This window comes from Ahaetulla prasina, chromosome 9, assembly GCF_028640845.1.
Source record: "Ahaetulla prasina isolate Xishuangbanna chromosome 9, ASM2864084v1, whole genome shotgun sequence".
NCBI classification, from domain to species: Eukaryota; Metazoa; Chordata; class Lepidosauria; order Squamata; family Colubridae; genus Ahaetulla; species Ahaetulla prasina.
In genome coordinates this window covers 24,567,272-24,592,735 of record NC_080547.1, presented here as the reverse complement: position 1 = coordinate 24,592,735, position 25,464 = coordinate 24,567,272, and the positions used below count along the sequence as shown (strand labels likewise).

Sequence of the window (25,464 nt, the reverse complement as noted above, 5' to 3'; positions counted from 1 at the left end):
TTGGAAAGATGGAAGTCTGAGTCAATCGTGAGCCAGTAAAAATCGAACTGCTGGCAGTCAGCAAAATTAGCCTGCAGTACTGCATTGTAGCCACTGCGCCACCATGGCTCTTGAATAAAATAGAATAAAAGAATTATTCCAGACATGAAAAAGCCATTTAAACAGCTAGCTAATTTATTGGTCACCCATCTTACCATAGGAAAAATCATTCTTTAATAAGAAAATAAATACTACTAAAACTGCAGTTTTTGAGATTTTTTTAAAATGAATAAAATACAGCTCTCTTGAAAGGGGGTTGAAAAACATGGGGACAGAAAAATATATTTAAAAGTACTTCAGCTGATCATCCAAACTTCTCTAGAAAAGACCCAAAGTTACCCTGAAGTTGCTAGTTGTTTCCAAGATACCTTAAGAGCTTCCAGTTCCACTTAGTCCCTTTACATTCCTTGCTGTAAAGGTTTCTGTAGCAATGAAGCTTTGAAAATAACAGTTTTCTCATAAAAATCGATGTTCGGATTTCTACCTGTGTTGGGGAGGAAGAGGCATTCTGGGTCTTCAAATATTTTGCCCCATGGTTGCCATAATCCATTTCTGGTGAAGGAAACCATCGAAGTTCAAACAATGCTGAGAAGTTTATTTTTCTGGTTTTGATAAAATGCATTATTTTTGTGGTTGCCTGAATTCCCCCCACCTGTTGCTAGACCATATTATAAATTGTCCATAAATTGCTTGGTATTAATATTATTGTGTTAATAGATACCCAGTTATTTCAGTTTTGTAGCCCTGTATGGTTAACAAATCATTTTATTTAGTAAACCTTTATAATGATGGAGTGGGCAACTCTGAATGAGTTTACAAGAAAAGGGCCATAGAAATAAAGTGATGAGATTAATATTTCGGAGATATCTCTTTCAAGATACCCCAAGGCACTCATGAAGTTTACACCCAAGTTAACAAACCCAAGGTAGGAGCTCTTCTCCGAAAAAGTTCATAAAAATGTTATGTCCACCATAAAAGATGTAATATGGCATTCTGCGGGACCTAGGCATTAACATTTCTCTGACAGTTACTGTGAAATAATGGTCCCGGCTATAATTCAGCTCTAACGTTCCTTCAAGCAAATGTTACGGAGGAATAAATGACTCCTCGATTACATTGAAGGGGAAAGCTTGAAAAAAAATTCTTTGGATGTAAAATTCACTTGGTGATTCAGAAATGATGGAAGGGGGGAAAACATCTATGATCCTCTTAAGCTTTAGGTGGTCTGTTTATTAAAGATATCCCCCCCTCTTTGTTTAGGTATTATATGAATATGTTTGTATCCCATAGACAGCAATAATTTATTTCAGTTACATTTCTGAACAAGGGGATCGAATATAATGTGAAGTCATAGCATCATGTCATATGTGTAAGTAGCTAGAGATAAGGTCTATTCCACCTTATCTCTAGCTACCTACAAATATGAATTAGCAAACAAATGAAGATGTTGTCAGGCATTGGCTGACTGCCTTGGGAGGTGATGGACACACCTTGGCTGGATGCCATGTGTCAACTAATGATTTCTGCACTGGAGAAAGAGTTGGACTAGGGGATCCCCATGCCTAGTATGTTTTAGACTTTGCCTTTATAAGAAAATTGTAATTCTTTCAAAATGACTAACAACTATCTTATAAGCCTGGTTGACTTCACCCCTTAAAATAAGACATGAGCTCACTAAGCCTCAGGTACAAAGGTCTCCAATCCATGCAGGATTATTGTTATACTTCATGGAATGGAAGGTGGTTAGAATCAGCGTTCTATACCTACAGAATATTCTTATGCATCTCCATCAATGGGCAAAGATGTATTGGGTGCATAATCTTCATTAGATTATGCTAATGTTTCTGTATCATGGATACCACTGACCATCATGTCTCTCTCAGTCACAGTTTGCTTTTCAAACACTTTAAATATGGACCTGAAAGCAGCAATCTTCTCCAATTATCACTCAGCATCTGTTGGGGGCAACATTATCTGTATAATCAATGATAATAATGAAGTTGAAAGATTATGGCATAAAACGGCTGTGATAGTCTCAGAGGTTATCAGCAAAAAATCTTGGACAGCACTTAGAAAATCTGCCCATTGACAAAATGTCCATCTGTCAATTACAACAGGCAACATGCCAATGCATTACAACATCCTAAATTCTTGGGAAGAACTCAATGCATATGAAGGCCAATGCCAGCTACACAACTGGCAGCTATGATTTCAAATTGTTGTGTGTATAATAATCATTTGCATGTTGCTTACTTCCACCTTACTCAAGGCAGCTCACAAGAAATTATACCAAACCACATATATATTTTTTACTTATTTCAATTTATATGGCTGCTCAACTCATACAAGCAACACTAGATATGACAAACACAGTTAAAAACATCAATATAATTATAAAAATGGAAATACACAACAAAAGTAAAGCAACAGATAACTGCCCTGTAACAATTTCTAGAGTACATCACAATGTTCAGTAGTAAGTGATGTACTTTCTCTTGTCTGTATTGCATAGATTCCTATTCTGTTCCCTTGGATGTTTTCCAATTACAACACTGGTATTGTGAACCTGGAACAAAGATGAAATTGAGATAATCATTTCCTTCAGGCATAAATCATTATAGTTGATGAAACCAGACTGATATGGTGGTACATCTGGGTGGAATTAATAATAATGATGGTGTGGGACCATCATAGGAGGCACAAGGATGAGACTATGGCCAGACTAAGCCTAAGAATCATCTTTGTTCCTTATGCCAAGACATGGAGATGGATTTGAAGATGTGCTTTGAATGTAGAAGGCCCCAAGTTCAATCCTCAGCATCCCAGAATGAGATAACTGAAAGGAGGAACTCTCTGGGCCCAAGATCTTGAAGAGCTACTGTTGCCAAGACAATGTCTGAGGATCTGAACAACGTGGTGAAGACCATTTCTATTGTTGGTTGTGGAACAACCTGCTGAGATGCAATGGAAGGAGAGCAATGCGGGAAGAAAGAGACCTTCACAACCATCCTTTTTTGTGTAACATTTTATTTCTTTATTATCATTCTAAGTTTACTTCTCTGCTTTCTTTCAAAGTATACAACTTCCACGGTTCCTGCTTGTTTTGGTTAAGCTACTCTTCCTTCCTGATCTGTTCTCCCCATTCAGCACCCATCAGGCACAGTTTTTTCAACAATATTGTTGCTGTTGCCAGAATTCTTATCTAGGAACTTTCTTCTTTGGACATTGTAACTCAAAGTTTTAATCAAAGCACACTGGAGGATTAATTTTCCAGTAAGAAAGTCAAGGATCTATTCAGGTCTGTGGCAAACCCATCATCCTTTAGGAAGAGACAAGATTTAGATGCTGCTAAGCCGGCTTCATGCATCCTTGTGTTTCTCATTGTGATCTCCCTTTCTTTGCATGCCAGAAATAAAGAAAGGTAATGGAACACAGTTTGGCATACTATGCGCCAGAGGTCTTCAAACTTGGCAGCTTGAAGACTTGTGGACTTCAACTCCCAGAATTCTCCAGCCAGCATAGCATCTGCTATATGGTCTCTGTGAAACCTGAATCATCGCAAGATATAAAATTTTGAAGCTGAATAGTTTTGCCATTTTATGGCCAGAGCTGGCTTAGAAAACAGAAGGAGAGTGGGAAGAATATCTTTACTGTATTTTTTCTTACCCATCCTCCTTTCCTCTCCCTCTAGAAGGATGGATTGAGGCAGTGTAAGGAAATCTGAATAACTAATCAGAGTCCTCATTAACCCCCTGCTGAGATGCTCAAACATTCACTTTGCTGTTTATGAAGCAGAAAAAAAAACCTGCATTAAAATTGATGTGTTATTAATCCCACTGTTCTAGCCCTTTGGGGCACTGAATTCCCTTTATTTTGCCTGGAGCCAAACAGTATGAAGCCACTTTCTATAGGACTAGGCGACTCTCTATTATTTATGGGCCCAGCACAGATTTCCCATTGAGCAACTGTGTTAACCCCAGCCACTTTCCTACCATGTTTTCCTCCACCTAATCCCTGTACATGCAAACTCCATTCTCTCAGTTATTCAAATGTATCCACACATAATTTTATTCCCTGAACATAGAAAGTAACAGAATAACAGAGTTGGAAGGGACCTTGGAGGTCTTTTAGTCCAGCCCCCTGCTCAAGCAGGAAACCCTATAACCATTCCAGACAAATGGTTGTCCAATCTCTTCTTAAAAACTTCCAGTGATGGAGCACCCACAACTCTGAAGGCTAATTCTTCTAACTGTCCAGAAATTTCTCCTTAGTTCTAGGCTGTTTCTCTCCTTGATTAGTTTCCATCCATTGCTTCTTATCCCATGCTGATGGCTCAATTTTTGAAAAGCCCAAATATTCACATGCACACAATCATCAGTGTCCTTCAACGGTGTCAATTTCTATATCAGGAAATATAGCAAAAATACTCTTTGAATTCAACAAAGTCTTTCTGGTACAATTAGATTTGTAAATTACCCAGAGTCATCTTAGAGGGGAGATGGACAACATAAAAATTTAATAAATAAATAAATAAAATAATTAAAATAAATAAAGTTGAATAGGAGCATATTTCCTTATCAAGCCAGTATTGTTTACTCTGACTAGCAGCAGATCTCTAGAGCAGTATTCCTCAACCTTGGCAACTTTAAGGGGTATACCTCTTACACAACTCTTAAAGTTACCTAGGTTGAGAAACATTGCTGTAGACCAGGAGTGTCCAACCTTAATAACTTTGTGGATTTCAATACCCAGAATTCCCCAGCCAGCAGGTTGAACTCCACAAGTCTTAAAGTTGCCATGGTTGGATACCCTTGTTCTAGACCATTAAGTAGAAAACTATTTTCATCACCTGATCCTGATCCTTGCAGCCAGCCTGAATTTGTTAAGTTCTAGATCTCCTCTCCACTGAGGCAAAGTCCAATTAATACTGAGAGTACCTAATGTTAACATCAAAGGTGACCCATGCAACAAAATATTGTGTGCTTTGATGGGAATATTAGCTAGCTAGCTGGGTGGATGGATGGATGGATGGATGGATGGATGGATGGATGGATGGATGGATGGACAATAGATGATAGCTCGAAAGACGGCTAGATAAAGAGTTAACTAGATAGCGAGAGCACAAGAGATTCATTTTGTTAGTACATTTCTCTTTTTACATCCCTAGTTTTGACATAATTTTCTGTACTTCCTAATAATTCACAAGTTTCTACTTTTTCTGACTTCTCTTAAGAGATGCCAGCACTATGGTGTGGGCTGTGTATATGCAAATGTGTGCAATCTGCCTCCCACAAGGGATCAGTATGTAAACTGAGGCAGTTTGATAGATTTCAAGCTGAAGCTAATATATGAGTGAGTTCTGTCACCCCTGCTGGCCTCAGTTTCCAGATTCGCTTACCTCCCATGGTGTTTTCCTCCAGCCAAACCTGCCTGTTAATTAGGCATTTGGGGAGAGACAGCTTGATATCCGCACCACTGGCCATTCTGTAGCCTCCAGGCCAGCTGGTTAGGGGGAAAGCAGGTTAATCAGAAGTCTCCCCAGGCTCCTGACTTCTTATTTTGGATTAAAGTTGGTCACGGATGTGTCTTCAAGATGGATTTTTTTATAAGTAACAAAGAATCATGTGACACCTTAGAGGCAAATGTGTGTTATTGTGATGGAGCTGTTTGTGGATCACCACTCACCTCGTTAGTTGATTCTGGTAAAATAAGTTGCTGCCTTGTGGAACCTGTGACCCTCCAGCTGGTGATGGTGGTGGTAGTAGTAGTAGTAGTAGTAATAATATAACAGAATATCAGAGTTGGAAGGGACCTTGGAGGTCTTCTAGTCCAACCTCCTGCTCAAATGAGGTAAAATGAGGACCCAGATTGTTGGAGGCAATAAGTTGACTTTGTATATAATATACAAATGGATGAAGACTATTGCTTAACACAGTGTAAGCCGCCCTGAGTCTTTGGAGAAGGGCGGGATATAAATTCAAATAAAAAAACAACAGCAACAAGAAACTGTATATCATTTCAGACAAATGGCTGTCCAGTCTCTTCTTAAAAACCTCCAATGATGGAGCACCCACAACTTCTGGAGGCAAGTTGTTTCACTGATTAATTTTTATGTCAGGAAATGCCTCCTTAGTTCTAGGTTGGTCCTCTCCTTGATTAGGTTCCATCCGCTGCTTCTTGTCCTGCCTTCAGGTGCTTTGGAGCAGGAATCTCCAATCTTGGCAACTTTAAGCCTGAGGGGCTTCAACTCCCAGAATTTTGGGAGTTGAAGTCCGCCAGGCTTAAAGTTGCCAAGGTTGGAGACCCCTGCTTTGGAGAATAGGTTGCTGATCAGTTCTCATGTGCCCCATCACCTGTGGGCAAAAATGAGGGATGCAACCTTTGGAAGTGGAACTCATGTTTTTTCCACAATATGTTAAACTGCAAACTCCTAAAATGTTTTGGGAGGGGAATGAGAGACAAGCTTGGATCATATGTAAACAGGACAACAAAAAGTACATTCTGACATGAACATGAGATGTTTCTTTCATGTACTTCTCTCTTGTTTGTGCACCATAGTATAAAGCTACTTTGATTCAGAGTAAACTTCAAGTCCTGTGTACATATCAGGACTTGAAGGAGTCGTTTGTTCAAATCATATTTGACTATAATAAGCCAGGATTGAACTACAGTTTCAGACATAAGCATTGTCAGGCCATGGGTTTGGGTTCAGGTCTAATATAAAATAGTACTTGGATCTGAGATTACCCTAAAACTTTCAAAGGTGAAGGAACCCTTAAACTTGATAGATTCTCTTAGCAAAGTCATTTATGTGAGTATATGAGTGTACATCAGTGGTGGGTTTCAAAAATTTTTACTACTGGTTCTTGGGTGTGGTTTGGTGGGCGTGGCATGGCATGGCTTAGTGGGCATAGCTTGGTGGAAAGATACTGCACAATCTCCATTCCATCCCCAATCCAAGGGAAGGTTACTGCAAAATCCCCATTCCCTCCCGATCAGCTGGGACTGGAGTGGCAGAGAATAGATGGGGGCAGGGCCAGTCAGAATTTTTACTACTGGTTCTCCGAACTACTCAAAATTTCTGCTACCAGTTCTCCAGAACTGGTCAGAACCTGCTGAAATCCACCTCTGTTGTACATATGTGTTTATATACACACACATACATGAATGATTCATATATATATTTTACACATAGATACAAATCTTTGATTTCCATGTTTTAAGCAATGATCCAGCACTTCGTTGGAATAAGTACCTCTGACCTTCATGGACTGAACTTGCATTGGTAAAGGTTAGGAGGGCAGAGTTTGCTGTTGGTTTTTGTTTGGCTGTGGAATACTTTCTCATTCTGAGTTTTTGCTACAAAAAACCCCCAATTAACTGCGCAACATTCAGAAAGAATTTCCATTAAATTTATGGGGATTGCTCAGATCATGGTTTGAAAGTTGCCCAGTTGCCATTCTCACTGTCAAATGTTGGAGGCTCAAAGCCTTGGTCATATTGTGTAGCCAAGTGAACAGAAGGGGGCTTAAAGAGGGCTATACATCCTGGTAGCTTAACGATGGTGACTGTTACCATACTTTCACACTTTCCATGTTGCCTTTATGTCACTCATTGCGCCTACACTTCAAAGTGTGGCAAGCTGGCAGATAAGATATGATTGAGCGGGAATATTTCAACCTGAAACACTTTCTTTGAGCATTTATTGGAAAACTGAACAGAAGAGACATCATGCAGAGAGAAAGTATGCAGTATAAATTCCAAATATAAATCTGGTGGCAGTGAAGAACCTAACCAAGCTCACACACTGCCCTTAACTAATATCCTGGGCCCAGTGCCTTGAGAAACCTCCAGTCAGGACTTAAAACTGTCATTTGCACCTCTATAACTGTCTGGTTCGGTTCTGCAACCCAACAAGAAAAACACAGACTTCAGAGGATCATTAGAACTGCAGAAAAAATAATTGCTACCAACCTACCTTCTATTGAGGACCTGTATACTGCACGAATCAAGAAGAGGGCTGTGAAAATATTTACAGATCCCTCGCATCCTGTACATAAACTGTTTCAACTCCTACCCTCAAAACGACGCTATAGAGCACTGCACACCAGAACAACTAGACACAAGAACAGTTTTTTCCCGAAGGCCATCACTCTGCTAAACAAATAATTCCATCAACACTGTCAGACTATTTACTGAATCTGCACTACTATTAATCGTTTCATAGTTCCCATCACCAATCTCTTTCCATTTATGACTGTATGACTATAACTTGTTGCTGGCAATCCTTATGATTTATATTGATATATTGACCATCAATTGTGTTGTAAATGTTGTACCTTGATGAACGTATCTTTTCTTTTATGTACACTGAGAGCATATGCACCAAGACAAATTCCTTGTGTGTCCAATCACACTTGGCCAATAAAAATTCTATTCTATTCTATTCTATTCTATTCTATTCTATTCTATTCTATTCTATTCTATTCTAAAACCTTCCAGAAGGCTAACAGTGTTGGACATATTATTAAATGTGGCAATTCTCAGCTAAAAATAATTTTAAATTACAGTATATTTTAATCCCGTTTTTATTTTGTACAAGTCAAGACAGAATGCAGAATGCTCCCTCCTCCTATTTTGAACCATAACCTTTTGACTGGACTGAAGTCATCCCAGCTAACTCCTAAAGCAGGGGTCTCCAACCTTGGTCCCTTGGTCCTCAGGCTGAGGGACTCTGGGAGTTGAAGCCCACAAGTCTTAAAGGGACCAAGGTTGGAAACCCCTGTCCTAAAGGCTTCCTGGTTTCTAGTCTAGCATCTTAATTATTTTGCTTTCTTATAGATGCAGAAGCCTGATCTCCGAAACAGACCATAGACCTTGGAAATTAATTAAAACTTGACAGCAGTCTAGATACAAAAACAGCAATTAATTGTACACCGTTTCCTACAATGCCTTTTTTGGGGGGAGATTTCTATAATATAGAACAGTTTATAAACTGTTTCCATATTGTATCAGAAAATGATTTTACTCTTCATTAACATTGTGAAAAAAGGTGAAAGTTAAAGTATTTAAAGTAAACACTAGCTTAGTGGGACACTAGAACCTTAGAAATATTGCTTTAATTGCCCAAGCTCAGATAAACCTTCCTTAAACCTAATGTGGTCCATTCATCAGTAAAGCAATGAAAACAACAACCTTTTTTACATACAATTATGAATCACAAAGAGAACTGGTCACCTTACTCAAGGATCTCCATAAAGCAAGACCTTTTTGTTGGAAGTTTTTCCAAGGTGCAAATGTATTTAAACTGTAGGAAAGCTAGATAATTAATGGCTTGAAGACATTTCTTAAGTTTTGGCTGGGATTGTACAGAGGGTATTTTAAAACGCCTTTAGCCTTCTAACCCCTCTTCTGGTCACCAATGTGATAGACTGCTAGGATTTCCAGAAGTGAGCTTGGAAAAGTAGAACAAGTACTGTAATATAGAAAGTTCCAAACGGTGCTTTAACTTTGCAGAGGTAAACTCCTACTTTATAATATAATATAACAACAGAGCTGGAAGGGACCTTGGAGGCCTTCTAGTCCAACCCCCTGCCCAGGCAGGAAACCCTACACCATCTCAGTCAGATGGTTATCCAACATTTTCTTAAAAATTTCCAGTGTTGGAGCATTCACAACTTCTGCAGGCAAGTCGTTCCACTTATTAATTGTTCTAACTGTCAGGAAATTTCTCCTTAGTTCTAAGTTGCTTCTCTCTTTGATCAGTTTCCACCCATTGCTTCTTGTTCTACCTTCAGGTGCTTTAGAGAACAGCCCGACTCCCTCTTCTTTGTGGCAACCCCTGAGATATTGGAACACTGCTATCATGTCTCCCCTAGTTCTTCTTTTTATTAAACTAGACATACCCAGTTCCTGTAACCGTTCTTCATATGTTTTAGCCTCCAGTCCCCTAATCATCTTTGTTGCTCTTCTCTGCACTCTTTCTAGAGTCTCAACATCTTTTTTACATCGTGGCGACCAAAACTGGATGCAATATTCCAAGGCGGGAGAAAGTCTCCTGCATTTTTTTTAAAATCCCTGTTCTCATTCATTTGATTGAATCTGTATACAGAATTCTTTCAAAGGAGAAACAAAATTCCCAGATTTTCATGGAAGGAGTGAAGTGTTCTTGCGCTTACTTAGTTACAGAGGGGCATGTCCATGTTTTGTGGCCGTGAATGTTCTTCCTTTCAACACTTCTTCTTTCAAATTTCTTTCCTTCCTCCTTTCCTTCCTTCACAGTCCTTCCTTCCTTTCCTTCCTTCCTTAAGAGTAGTGAATACTAAATGAAACTGTAATCCCATTCTACCACATATCAAAGGTTTTTGGAAGAGTGAAATTGCTAGAGTTGCTGTTGTCCAGATTTGGAAGAAAAGGGACTCAGACAAAGAAGCAGATACTGGAGGAGGGGAGAGTGTCAGGAGGGAGAAATTTTGGGGGCTAGGAAACTGGGAAGTGAGCCCACAAGAAGTATATTTTGTCCTACCACGACTTGAATTGCACCGTGGGTACAACAGCAGAGAAACAGATGGAATGCGGTACAACCATTTGGTACAACCACCAGTGTGGTCTGCATTCTTTCTAATATAACAGGCTGAGCCAAGGATGTAAATTCTAGACAAAACATTGGGGTATGCAAGCCCCCCAAGGAAACAGTGAAAGTTCCTTTGGGTGGATAGAAAAATCAGATAAGAGGTTGTTTGACACAGCTGGAGTGGAGTAGGGCCTCCCCTTCTAGAACACTAACAAATTTGTCTTTCTTAAAGGAGGTGAGAGCTAAATGGGGTCACTCTGGATGTGGGGTGATTTTTGCAAGGTTTTCCATGCCTTCCATCTAGCTCAATTTTTTTTAATTAAAATGAAAAACAATAAGGAACCTGTTTGGCTTGTCTGTGGACTATATCCAGCAGCATTCTTTGCAGATTTGGGTAGAAATCACCAGAGTTTTATTTAAACTTCTGTTGCTTTTGCAGGGGGCTTTTGAGAAGGTTGGAATTTGCAATGAAGAAACATCCTTTTTTCTCTCCATCTGATGGTTTCATCTGTCTCTTTTCAGATCACTGTGGCTGGAAGCAGCAGCTTTTGTGCGGCTGGCAGTGGGGAGAGTTTAAAAAGGCAAGTACGCTTAACAATGCTTCATGGTAAGCATTGCATTTTGATCGGTTTGTGTAAAAAAGCAACAGAATGGATTGATTTCCATCCCAATCGGTGAACAAAAAAAAGCAGAACAGCTTGTACCTGGAACTGATGAGGAACACACCAATTGATATTTCATGGGATGGGTTATTAGAAACTCTGTGTTGTGTGTTTGATGTATCTGAATGATAAAAGAATCTTTTGTAGAAACTTGTTTTGGGGAAACTATGATTTATTTATTTATTTAATTTATGTATTTTGTCACAACAGTATATATAAGCATAAGCATGAAAGTAACTATATAATATATAAGCATATATATATAAGCATAACCATGCAATAACTATATTAATTGGATATAATGAAAGAAAACAATAGGACAGGAACGGTAGGCACGTTTGTGCTCTTACGCACGTCCCTTAGATCATCTACCTCCATATTCACACAAATATACACATCATAACATACTCATAAAACAATATGTACGGGGGGGGGAAGGTGGACAGGTAATGTTCACATGATACATGAGTGTTGGTGTAAGGAAAGTTAATGTATAAGGTCTATTAGAATGGAACACTCAAAATGTGAAGCTGCTACGTTCGAATGAAAGAAGCAATTTGAAGAGTATTATGACTCAAAGAAGAAATCTGTTCCTGTGGCTTTGAACAATTTAACTGATTAGTTTTTTAAAAGCATGATGCTTTTAAAAAACATACAAAAGTGCTCCCTCTGATGACTGTTTTACAGAAAACACAGTTTACCTTGGATATGTGGAATTTAGTTTCTTGCTCTGTCTCATCATTAGAACAGCTTTTTCCAATATTATTAATCCAGATCTGCTAGTAGATGAGCATATAAGTTGTCTCCTTCTCGTCCTCTTTATTCTTCCTTTTTACTTACTCACTCTCACTTATTCAATTCCTAGCCCTCTTCTCACAACTTTTCACAAAACCCACATCTGTACATGCAAACCCTATATGGAAGAAATTAGAATGTCCTTCCTCCCAAATTCCACATTGTTTTCCCTGTGAATGCATGGGGACCAAGGCAGAGCTATTTGTCCCACTCCATATCTTCAATCTATCTATACTGTGAAAAAGGATGCTGCTGCCCTGCAGGATCAGATCAAAGATTTATTCCACCCTGTTTCCCTACAGTGATCAGCCAGATGTTCCTAGGAAGCTCATCAAAGCAACCTGAGGGCAAACCCCCAATTCTCCCGTTATTCACCAGGCAACTGCTATGCTCCTTGAGATGACTCTTAGCCATTCACAGCTCCTCTTTTAAGGCATTGCTATAGTCCAAACAGGATGTTAATGGAGCATGGTTAATGATGTAGAGGGCAGGACTATCTTGGAAGGTCACAGCTGGTACTCCATCCAAAACTGATGAAATGTTATTGTGCGAGTAAACTAGTCCAGGTGGAAGGTGACCTAAGCCAGAAGTGTGCAACCTCTGGCCCTTAGCCTGATTTCATGCAATCCTCAGCTTAATTTCAAAAGCCCTTTGCAAGCAATCAGTTCAGACCTCTGCTAAGACCTGTTTTTTCTTTTCCTGAGAACCAGCTGCTGAGGAGAAAGAAATGGACAACAGAAGGAGAATTAGAGAAAGGCATTTCACTGTGAAAATAAAAAAAGTGTCTGGAAAAAAACTACTTTTAGATTTTAACTCCAGTCACTGCTTACCATCATTGTCCTCCAAAAGATTACTTCTGAGGGAAAGCAGTCCCTAAAACTCCTGGTTGAAAAGGAGGATAAAAATGTCATAAAGGAATGAATGAAAATAATGTTAATGATCAAGGTATTGCATACTAGCCTTGTAGGATTCATTAAAAGCCCATTGCAGCTGATCAGAGCTAAAATGGCCGTTAAGTTGCTCTTTAAGAAGATGGGAAAGACAATAGGGAGTTTCTTTATTCCAGTTACTATGTTGTGAAAACTTCCACGTTGTTCCAAAGTACCCTGGTGTAACTTGGATCAATAATAGTGATCCAACTGATAACTTGAGCATAAGCTAATGCTCAATGGACAATTTGGAAAAGTTGACTTCGAATCTGCTCCAATAACAAGAAGGTGTTCCCAACAGCCTTTGGTCAACTTTACATGATATTATTTTTTCTTCTGTATCAGTAGACCAAGTATGTTAGATGTCTTCATTGCTGATCTCTCTGTACAGTTTTGTTAGGCTGTTGTAAGAACTATGAAGAAGTGTGACTGTTGCACACCCCAAATTAGTTGGTTGGTTTTTCTCCAGAAGGTTAATTCCAAAGAACATTGTTTGGCAGTTGTTGTTTTTCCCAATTATGATTCTGATTCAGTACTTTGCAAGAATGACCAGGACATTCAAGGACTTCAGTACAAAAGGTTGTTGAGTTAAAATCTGCATAGTCTTTTTCAGCCCTGATAAATAATTTCTCTTTGCTAACTGTATTTAGATGGAACTCAACATTGGGAAATGTTGCTTATTTTTCTTGCCTGGCAGCCTGTGCAATGTCAGAAGACTAGATATAGTAAGAGAGAGAACAATTCTTCCACAGTGTCCTTCTGGGGCAATGGAAAATGTTAAGATGATAGCTAGAAGCAACCTTTAAGCACTGCTGGGAGCATTATCAACATACACCCCCAACCGTTTGCTAGAAAGAGACACAAAACCTGCACCTCCAAATCTTGATAACTAAATTACCAAGACACAGGGTCCTGGTGTGTTTTAGGAGAGAACAAAGTTTGAACAAGTTTTGAACAAAGCTTTATCATCCTCTGCTAATAAATAAATCTAAAATTGCACACCACCACCAGAAAAAGAATTTTTTTCCCAGGGAAAATCCTGTCCCCCATTCAATACTAGTGATATCGCTAATCTTCCCAGGTTATTGTAGTCTTCCAGAATTAGGAAAACACATGGGTCTATCTATTGGCGCTCTGGATTTGAAATATCTCCCAATCAGTGCATTCCCAGGACCCTGATTTGTCTTACCATCTGGAATAAATTTTATTCTAGAATAAAATAATTTTTATTCTTTTATGTCTAAGTCTAGTGAAAAAAAGGAGTAGGGATGACATGATAGCAGTCTTCCAATATCTCAGGGGCTGCCACAAAGAAGAGAGGGTCAACCTGTTCTCCAAAGCACCTGAAGGCACGATAAGAAGCAGTGGATGGAAACTAATCAAGGAGGGAAGAAACTTAGAGTTAAGGGGAAAAATTCCTGACAGTTATTAGAACAATTAACCAGTGGAACAGCTTGCGTGGGTGATTTACTGAACTCAAAGATTGAAGGAACAGAAAGAGACAGTTTCCTTCCTCATCTGATAAATGGTGAGCCACTGGGGGCATTCCTCAAGATTAGACAGCCTCGTTAATATAGAGGCAGCATGAATGCACATGTATTCATTTGGAAATAAGTCCCATACATTTAGAGGGACATTTGTTAATGTTTGTAGGCATAAGATGTTTATGTGTGTCTCTGTCAAGTACCGTATTTTTTGGAGTATAAGACGCAACTTTTTTCCCCAAAAAAAGAGGGTGAAAATCTGGGTGTGTCTTATACTCCGAATGAATATACTCCGCCCAGCTTCTCAAACGGAGGTTTCAGAGGCTGAAAAAAGCATCAGAAATGAAGCTTCAGAAAAGAAGCCCCCAAAGAGAGCTTCAGAGGCTTTTTTTCTGAAGCTGTTTCGGAGGCTTTCAGAGGTAGAAAAAAAAAGTTTTTTCTGAAATGGAGTTTCATAGGCAGAAAAAAAAAGCCAAAAAAAGCAAGGCACAGAGCTCACAACCAAGGAACCTGTTGCTAAAATTCACCTCTGGGAACAGCTGATTGGGGATATTCCGGGAGGCCGATCTACCTGCCAATCAGCATTTTTCTTATTTTCCTCCCAAAAACTAAGTTGCATCTTTTTTTATTTATTTATTTATTTATTTATTTTTAATTTACATTTATATCCCGCCCTTGTCCGAAGACTCAGGGCGGCTTACAGTGTATAAGGCAATAGTCTCATTCTATTTGTATATTTACAAAGTCAACTTATTGCCCCCCCAACAATCTGGGTCCTCATTTTACCTACCTTATAAAGGATGGAAGGCTGAGTCAACCTTGGGCCGGGCTTGAACCTGCAGTAATTGCAGGCTGCTGTGTTCTAATAACAGGCTTCTAACAGCCTGAGCTATTACGGCCCTTGTCTTATACTCCAGTGCATCTTATACTCCGAAAAATATAGTAATCTTCAGTTTTTTCAGATGGGAAGACTAATTTTGGTTGGGAGAACCAGTTTGGTAGAGTGGTTAAAGATACTAGGTTAGAAACTGGAACTTCATAAGTTCTAAACTTGCCAACTGGCCAATTGCCAACTGGCCAACTTTGGGCCCTAGTAAAAATAATAATTTCCAAAAATCTTGCAAAGAAAACTGCCAGTACACCGCAGAGTTTCAGGAACCAAGGCTGGGCTTCCATCTTTCTTGTACCACAGCAAAAACAAACTGTCTGAAGTCTTTGGAAGTAGATTGACATATCAGGCAACTAAATATTAAATAAACAAAAAAATAAATAAATGTGGGATATTATTGGCCAGCTAAGTAGCAATGTGTTCCCTGAAATGCCTGGCAGATGGGGAATTAACTGGGATCAATTTTGGGGCTCCCTTGCATCACTAAATGGGTCTGGGAGGTCTCAACCAAGCAGTTTTTGTACAAGCTCCGTAGAAAGTGGTGAATTTCGCCATCAAAATGCAGGGAACCAGGCAAAGGAAAGAATGAAATATTCAGCCGCTATTTACAGAATTGATTTGAAAATCAAGAAGTTACGAGCAAGCTAGATGAAAAGGATTAAGTCGGAAGCGTGAATGGAAGCATGCCATGGTGCAGAATTAAATTGGCATTTCAGCTGCTCAATACTTTATGAACAAGGAGAAAGAGAGGCAGGCCTGCTGATACAGCCATGCTTTTCAAAGGAGGAAGAAATCTTTCTTTCCAGTGGGGAGGCATGAGGAGCCTTTCCCCACTGCCAGCAACCAACTCCTCCTCCATCTACCTCCTTGGGTCTAGCTCTTTTCCCTCGAGTCTTGACAATATGCAAGGAAGTGACATTCTGACCCTTACTTCATGACCTTTCTCCATCAGCATAACCCAGGGGAAATGAAGGCTTTGAGTGATGGAAGCAAGAGAGGCAACCCCTGGCTTTTTATTGCCTTTGGTAGTCAACAGAGTCCAGTCTTTAGCCACTTCTGCATTTGTGATCAGATGCGGGGCATGGCTGTGCTGCCTTAGCCTAGCTCACCCCACCACTAGGTTACTGTTTTTGCTCCTTAATAGAGGGAGATTTAGAAATATAGGAAGCTGCCCAATGACTGGTTCAGATACCCATATAATGTGGTTTATTTAGACTTGGCTTAGATGGTTATGTGATTTCAAGAGCTATTTGGTGTACTGGGGCAATGGGGGCACTGGAGAATGTGTGAAACTAAGAATATTTATTCATCTAGATCAGAGGTGTCCAACCTTGGCTACTTTAAAACTTGTGGACTTCAATATCTAGAAGCTGGAGAATTCTGGGAGTTGAAGTCCACAAGTCTTAAAGCTGCCAAGCTTGAGGACCTCTGATCTAGATAAATATTGCTTTCTGGGCTTGCATTCTCTATACCTAATAGTAGGGCCAGCCCTCTAATAGGAATTTGGAAGAAAAGAGAAGATCGCGAGTAAATTTATGATTTTAACCAGGACTACTTGAGAATGGCATGCTCTTCAAATAAGTGCCATTTCTCAAGCATCTCTGAGTCATCCTTTATTTTCTTTTGAGTGATTCAGCAGCATTAAAAAATGCTGCTGCTTCATGAAGTCATGCCATTAATCAAGAGAAACTGAAACAAAATGGGCCTGAGGATCAGTTTTATGGTGCTGCTTTAGTAGATGAACCAAGTTCAGAGTAGGCGATTAGATTATTCTTCATGAGCAGCTAAAGGAGAAAGACAAAAATTAGTTTCTGTTGTCTGTTCCATGTGCTTTTTTATGGTTTTTATTATCTTACTAATCATGAGTAAGCAGGGTCTTTCAGATCACATGGACCCCTTGAAGTTAGGTTATGCTATGTATGGATTCTAGATTAGCCATAAAAAGGAAAAATGTAACTAGCTAGGCTGAGTAGATGTCCTTGGTTTATTCCTGATATCTTTCAGTTGTCTTCATTCAAGGGCTCCTTATACTAGCTAGAGCTCAGAAGTGATTCAGTCCTGATTCTCACAGGCATAAAAGGTCTGTGATAGAAACCTAAAGGTAGTTGGAGCAGAATTTCATGGCCATTTCTTTAAAAAAAACCAGGTGAATCAAGAGATGGAAACCTGTGGGATTCCTGATACGGTTGAAATGTAGCGTGGTGGACGTTCATCTAATTCATCTGGGTGGTTGCTGGTCCCCTGCCACCCCCCATTCCTGGATTAGCCTGAAAGGCATTCAAGGTTATGAGAGCCAAATATGAACATCTCCAAGATTTAAAAGATTGTCATTTCCTTTGCTCAGAAGGTTCCTTAAAAATGATCGGGAAGAGAAAAGGGACTGAGCGCAGAAATCCTAAGTGAATTGGGAGCTGCTTCTGCTATTGTTTATTTATTTTTTATTTTTATTTATTTATTTTGTCACAACAATATATGTAACTATCATACAGAAAGGTTATATAGTATATAAAGGTATAAGCGTATATATATATATATATATATATATGTAGGTCTTTGGTTGTTCGGGTTTTCTCCCGTGTAAAATTGGAAGTATCTTGGCGACGTTTCGACGAAGTCTCATTCGTCATCTTCAGGCTTCAGCTTCGTGCTTCTGGGAGCAATGTGTGATCGCAGCTGTTTTAACTGCTAGTGGGGGTTTGAACTGATTGGGTGGGAGTTTGGCTGTGCTCTGATTGGCTGGGGGTGTGTCCTGTTTGGGTGGGGGCTTGGTTGTGCTCAGTTTAGTCTGTGTTGCAGAGGGACTTGAGCTCATGAGCTGCATAGCTGTTGTTTGGCTTTGTGGTCATGCTACATCTTCATAGTGGGTGTCAGTCTGCTGCATGTATGGATTGGAGGGGGTTGAAATGGCTAATGTTGCAGCTGCGGTCTGGCTTCTGGTCCTTGGTCGTGCTTCATGATCAGTGTGGGTTTGGGTCTGCTTTCTGGGTGGATGTGCAGTGGTGACATCCTGTGTGGACCTCGTGAGTGTGGGTCTGGTGTCATTCTCTCTGCAACACAGACTAAACTGAGCACAACCAAGCCCCCACCCAAACAGGACACACCCCCAGCCAATCAGTCAGGTAAAGTATTCCAAGCACTGATGATTCTGTTACAGAAGTCATATTTTCTGCAATCTAGATTAAAGCGGTTGACATTAAGTTTAAATCTATTGGTTGCTCTGGTTAGTAGTGTAGTGTTTTTGGAAAAGAAGCTACGCAAGATTAGGTTTACAACTCTTAGAGCCTTTTTTGCTATGTATTTGCAGTGGGCTTTGGCACTTAGATCATTTGACATGAAAACTCCAAGGTCTTTAACAGGATGGGGGTCATCTGTGAGGTAATGTCCATCAAGCGAGTACTTAGTGTTTGGGTTCTTTTTTCCAATATGTAAGACTGAGCATTTGCTGGTTGAGATTTGGAGTTGCCAAGTTTTAGACCAAGCGGTTAGACGATCAAGGTCTTTTTGAATGATAGATGTATTATCAGTGGTGTTAAATAGTTTGACATCGTCAGCAAAGAGAACACAATTACTTGAGATATGGTCACAAAGATCATTAATGTATAGTATGAAGAGTGTTGGTCCAAGGATGCTGCCTTGAGGAGCGCCACTCTTGACAGGAACAGGATTTGATAGAGCATTGCCAATTTTGACCACTTGTTGTCTGTTAGACAGAAAAGCAGATATCCATTTGTGAAGGGGTCCTGAAATGCCATAGGATTTTAGTTTTAGGAGAAGTTTATCTTGTACTACTGAGTCGAAAGCTTTGCAGAAGTCTATGTAGATTGCATCTATTTTTTTGCCTTGATCGAGATTTGTAGTCCATATGTTTTTACAGTGGAGAAGTTGTAAGTTGCATGATAATTTTTTCCTGAAACCAAATTGTTTATTGGAGAGTAGGTTGTTTGCTTCTAAGTGTGAGGTAATGGATTGGTTGATGATTGATTCCATGACTTTGCAGGTGACGCAGCATAGAGAGATTGGTCTGTAATTTTCGACTAAGCTGGGGTCTCCTTTTTTGAAGATAGGGATGACTGTGGCCAGTGACCAAAGTTTGGGGTATTGTCTTTGAAATGTTTATCCATCTTTTAAAAACTGGCATTTGTTGGGGCCATATGAATGTTTGTTGATGTTTATCTGAAGAGGGTCTCATTCAATGATAGATGAGTGCTTTTTTTGTCAACTTTAATGCATGGGAACTGCTTTCCTGTAATGTTGCTCCTTCAAGATGTCATGGTCTAGCCTTTGGAGCCTTTACAGTATAAACAAGCTGTTTCAAGTGCTTTTCCTGAGGCCACCGTGCATTCAGATGCATAAATAAGCCAATTTCAAGGACATACAAGTTGTATGTTTTGATTGAAAGCACAGTATCCCATTTTAACGGAAGAAGTCAGGTAGCTACACGGAAGGCTGACTGTGAGGGTCATGGGATAAGAAGGTCATGGTAAGCTGTATATGAACTCCAGAAGAATCTGGCTCATAATTAGCCCATAAGTAGGGACTTCATACACCAACATTCCAGTTTGTATCCCTGATTGTAGAACTAATCCATCCAATTTGCTCTTCTTTGGTCTTTAGCTACTGGGATTAAGGATGGTTTTTATCCCCTCTTAATGCTATAAGGATCCAGCCCAGCTCCATTTAGTCCTTGGTGAATTTTTCCAATGCTCAACATGTGTATTTTTGCTGCAGATACATCCCTAGAACTGCATGAAATCTGTGACAGCTTTACACCATTATTTCAAGATTCATAGCTGTAGGTCCCCAGTGAGACAGAGCTGTCCAAATCTTTCCAGCAAACAGAATGCTGTTCCTGGCATATTTACTGCAGCAAAGCGAATTTGTGTCCCAGAGATAAATAGAGTGTTATCAGCAACAGCTGTCTCTCATTTTTATTTGTTTTTATATTTAACTATAGGTTCAATTCTCCCTCTCTCTTTTTTTTTTTAAAAAAAAACCAGAACTGTAAATCCTACGACAGGCGGCCCTGAGATTTAGTAGCTCAGGTTGCTTCGGGGCTATGATTTAGGAATGCATTTATGGTTCACAAGACAATTATCTAACGTGCCATAGTGCCACCCTCTGGAGTATGCAAAAAAATCAGAATGAAGGGAGAAATCACATTTCATTCATAATACAGCTGAAATTGCCATTTGTTTGCCCTGGGCAGTGCCTTCTTTCTCTTTTCTCCTCTGAATAGTTTGGGAAATTAAGTTCACCTGTCTTCTTACCAAAGCACTCAAATATAAGCATATCTTAGTTAAAGACTGGACCAAAATAGGATGCAGGGCAGAATTTTTATTGGTATTTGGCTTCCTAATTTGGATCCATCCAATTCAGGGACTTCTTATATTATCTGGAGCTCAGAAGTGATTCCCTTTTAATTCTCACAGGCATAAAAGCTCTGAGTTAGAAATCTAAGACTGTTGGAACAGAATTTCCTTTGAAATTCTGAAAATCAATGGAAGCAAAGCATAAATAGGCAGGTGAAAACAGAGTAGAAGAGGAATGTTCATTTGCACGTTTATTTGCAAGAGCCGAGGTGGCGCAGTGGTTTGAGTGCAGCACTGCAGGCTACTTCAGCTGACTGCTAGCAGCAGTTCGGCAGTTCAAATCTCGCCGGCTCAAGATTGACTCAGCCTTCCATCCTTCCAAGGTCAGAAAAATGACACAGATTGTTGGGGGCAATTGATTGGACACACAAGGAATTTGTCTTGGTGCATATGCTCTCAGTGTACATAAAAGAAAAGATACGTTCATCAAGGTACAACATTTACAACACAATTGTTGGTCAATATATCAATATAAATCATAAGGATTGCCAGCAACAAGTTATAGTCATACAGTCATAAGTGGAAAGAGATTGGTGATGGGAACTATGAGACGATTAATAGTAGTGCAGATTCAGTAAATAGTCTGACAGTGTTGATGGAATTATTTGTTTAGCAGAGTGATGGCCTTTGGGAAAAAACTGTTCTTGTGTCTAGTTGTTCTGGTGTGCAGTGCTAGCGTCGTTTTGAGGGTAGGAGCTGAAACAGTTTATGTCCAGGATGTGAGGGATCTGCAAATATTTTCACAGCCCTCTTCTTGATTCGTGCAGTATACAGGTCCTCAATGGAAGGCAGGTTGGTAGCAATTATTTTTTCTGCAGTTCTAATGATCCTCTGAAGTCTGTGTATTTCTTGTTGGGTTGCGGAACCGAACCAGACAGTTATAGAGGTGCAAATGACAGACTCAATAATTCCTCTGTAGAACTGAATCAGCAGCTCCTTGGGCAGTTTGAGCTTACTGAGTTGGCGCAGAAAGAACATTCTTTGTTGTCCTTTTTTAATGATGTTTTAATAATCATTTTATTGAGCCTGGGTGTTTTGTTTACTTTGTGAAGTCATTTTGAAAACATAGGGTATGGAATCTATTCAAAGTTATTAAAGATTGAAGCAGCACAGAAGCCCAGAAAATAAATAAGCAAGCAAGCAAGCCTGTAGATCTCTGCTAAAGAATATCAGATAGTCTTCACAACTTCATGTCCAGCTTCTCTGGAAATCAACCCTCAAAATTCAATTCAAGCCAAGCTGGTTAAAAATTCTATTAAGTAGCAGTCCAAGCATTTGAAGCTGCCTGGTTTGGAGGAAGCTGCTATAATCTGTAAGGAAATTAAGAAGCCAAATTCTTCTTCTGCCCCCTGCTGTCTTTCCCTTGGTTCCATTTTCACTTTCTTTGTTTACAAATATCTTTATTAAGTTCTACTTTCACTTCCAAGTGAAACTTTCCAAGTGGCCTTTAACTTTCCACACTCAGGAATCAATACTTTTGATAGAATTATAGAGTAAGAAGCCCAAATTGTGTCTTTGGGCGAACGGAAAGTATATCCTCCTTTCTCTTTCATTGTTATACAACACAATGTTTTTGTTTCTAATTATTATTTTTAGTATGCTAATCTTCACTCTTTATTCAGTGGCCCCATGTTTGCTCTGTTGGTTGATGCATTAAGTTGGCTGTTGAAGGGAGAGTGGTTTATTAAAATATTTATATCTTATTTTTTAATTGCAGCATCTACACAAAATGTGATTATAAATTAGCATACAAGAACACTTTGAAAAGATTCCTATAAATCAACTTACTTGGAACACATTTTAAAGAACAATCATTAAAATTGGTAACAGTCAAAGATGGTGGAAAAAACCATGACCTTATAGCCAAAAGACTTAGGAAAACCAAAATGTTTAAACTTGTTTTCTAAATTTTGATCAATTTATATTCCAGGTGTTTTCTGGACAGAAAATCCTGACTTTTGTTTGATGAGAAATATTTATCTGATGCCTAGCCAAGTAGCATTTTTATTTCCTTCCATTTATGTCATTCATTCATTCATTCATTCATTCTTTCTTTCATTCATTTAATATGGCATTATTTTGAAGACTGGCAACATCAATTGTAGCATTAAGTCAAATGGTATCACTCCATTATCCTCCTGTAATTGAGAGAACCATATCTTTGAAATTCACCATTCCTTCTTTCATTGCAGAATTTGTTTTTCAAGCAAGAAAATTGACTATGCATTGCAATTATTATTTTTTTAAATGCAGCAAGTGTCCAGATTCTAACATTCTAGTATCTGGATTTTAAAATCTTAAAATGTTTTCTTAACGTATCTTATTAATATTTTACTATAAAAGACTTTTCTAACGCTGCATTCTGCTCAGATCTTTAAAGGTCAATTCTAGACAGGGAAATTGTAGGAGAAAGAGAGGTGGAGTTAAAAAGGGAATCAGCCTGGAAACTCTAAATAGCCATAAGTAAACTAAATCCAATCCCCCCCCCTTGAATTCCTTTGATCCTTATCTAACTCCTAGCAGGTCTAATCATTAGTTGAGAAGATTCCTCTGCCACAGGCATGGCTAGCAATAAATCAGTTTAACTGAACCTTCATGTGTGGATCTAATCTTTCTACCTGACAGGAGTGGAATAATATGCTGACCATGGAAAATCTCAGTTAATGTTTTAGCCTCCACATTTGCCGTTGTTTTTTTTAAAATCAAGGTTCTAATTTAGCTCTTTGCTAAATCTGTTTCCTTGGAAGTAACCCCTCATTGTTTAGTAAGACTTCCATATAAGGAGCACTGAGTTGTCACCTGTTAATAACTGTTAACTTTTTATTTTATTTTATTTTGTCACAACAGTATACACAAGCATCAACATAAAACAACAACACATCATATAAGCATATATATAAGCAAAAGTATGCAATAACTATATTAATTTGATATAATGAAAGGAAACAATAGGACAGGAACGGTAGGCACTTTTGTGCTCTTATGCACGCCCCTTACAGTCCTCTTAGGAATGGGGTGAGGTCAATAGTAGACAGTTTTTGGTTGAAGTTTTTGGGATTTTGAGAAGAGACCACAGAGTCAGGTAGTGTGTTCCAAGCGTTAACAACTCTGTTACAAAAGTCATATTTTCTGCAATCAAGATTGAAGTGGTTAACATTAAGTTTAAATCTATTGTTTGCTCTTGTATTATTGTGATTGAAGCTGAAGTAGTCTTTAACAGGAAGGACATTGCAATAGATGATTCTGTGTGTTAAACACAGGTCTTGTAAGAGTCGGCGGAGTTCTAAGTTTTCTAATCCCAGGATTTCAAGTCTGTTGGTATAAGGTATTTTGTTGTTTTCAAAGGAGCGGAGAACTCTTCTTGTAAAAATTTTCTGGACGCGTTCAATTGTATTAATGTTAGAGATGTGGTATGGGTTCTAGACAGGTGAGCTTATTCGAGAATAGGTCTAGCAAATGTTTTGTATGCTCTGATTAGTAGTATAGAGTTTTTGGAAAAGAAGCTATGCAAAATTAGGTTTACAACTCTTAGAGCCTTTTTTGCTGTGTATTTGCAGTGGGCTTTGGCACTTAGATCATTTGATATGAAAACTCCAAGGTCTTTAACAGGGTGGGAGTCATCTGTAAGGTAATGTCCATCAAGCTTGCCCTTAATGTTTGGGTTCTTTTTTCCAATATGTAAGACAGGATTTGCTGGTTGAGATTTGAAGTTGCCAAGTTTTAGACCAATCGGATACAAAGTCAAGGTCTTTTTGAAGGGTGGTAGTATTGTTGGTGGTGTTAAATAGTTTGACATCGTCAGCAAATAGAACACAATAACTTGAGATAAGGTCACAGAGATCATTTATGTATAGTATGAAGAGCATTGGTCCAAGAACGCTGCCTTGAGGAGCGCCACTTTTGACAGGAACAGGATTTGATAGAGCATTGCCAATTTTAACCACTTGTTGACTGTTTGACAGGAAAGCAGTTATCCAATTGTGAAGAGGTCCTGAAATGCCGTAGGATTTTAGTTTTAGAAGTTTATCATGTACTACTCAGTCAAAAGCTTTGCAGAAGTCTATGTAGATTGCATCTATTGCTTTGCCTTGATCAAGGTTAGTAGTCCATATGTTTTTGCAGTGGAGAAGTTGTAAGTTACATGATAATTTTTTTCTGAAACCAAATTGTTTATTAGAGAGTAGGTTGTTTGTTTCTAGGTGGAGGGTAATGAATTGGTTGATGATAGATTCCATTACTTCGCAGGTGACGCAGCATAGAGAAATTGGTCTGTAATTTTCAACTAGGCTGGGATCTTCTTTTTTAAAGATAGGGATGACTGTGGCTAGAGACCAAAGTTTGGAAAGGGAGCTAGTCGTGAAAGCTTTATCAAAGATTATGCTCAGGGGTTCTGCTATATTAGTGGAAAGTTTTTTTAAGAAGTATGCACATAGTCCATCAGGCCCAATATATAAAGATGGTTTCAGTTTGCGAAGAGCTTTTTCAACATTATCTTCTGTGAAGTCTATATGTGTTAAGTCGTTGTACTCATTGTTAGTACGATTGGGGAATGTCGGATATGAGCCATCACTGTTAAAAAAAGACTGAGCCAAAGAATGTGTTAAAGAGGTTTGCTTTAATTGTTTCATCATTACATCCTTTGCCGTTAGATTCTTTTAGTGGTGGGATGGATTTTGATTCTTTAAGTTTATTGTTCACAAAATTATAAAAAGCACAATTGGAAT

The 25,464-nt window shown here is 39.0% G+C and overlaps 1 protein-coding gene across 10 annotated transcripts in view; it reads left to right on the top strand.

Annotated features, from left to right (window-relative positions):
- Window positions 1-25,464, top strand: part of PKNOX2 (PBX/knotted 1 homeobox 2) — a 345,970-nt gene that overhangs the window by 200,114 nt on the left and 120,392 nt on the right. For 9 of the 10 annotated variants that reach the window (XM_058194341.1, XM_058194335.1, XM_058194332.1 and 6 more), the window contains one exon: window positions 11,135-11,193. The exons of the other annotated variant lie outside the window; for it this stretch is intronic. The gene's annotated coding sequence lies outside the window, so the exon portion shown is untranslated. The remainder of the gene's footprint in view (window positions 1-11,134; window positions 11,194-25,464) is intronic. 10 annotated transcript variants of the gene reach the window in all.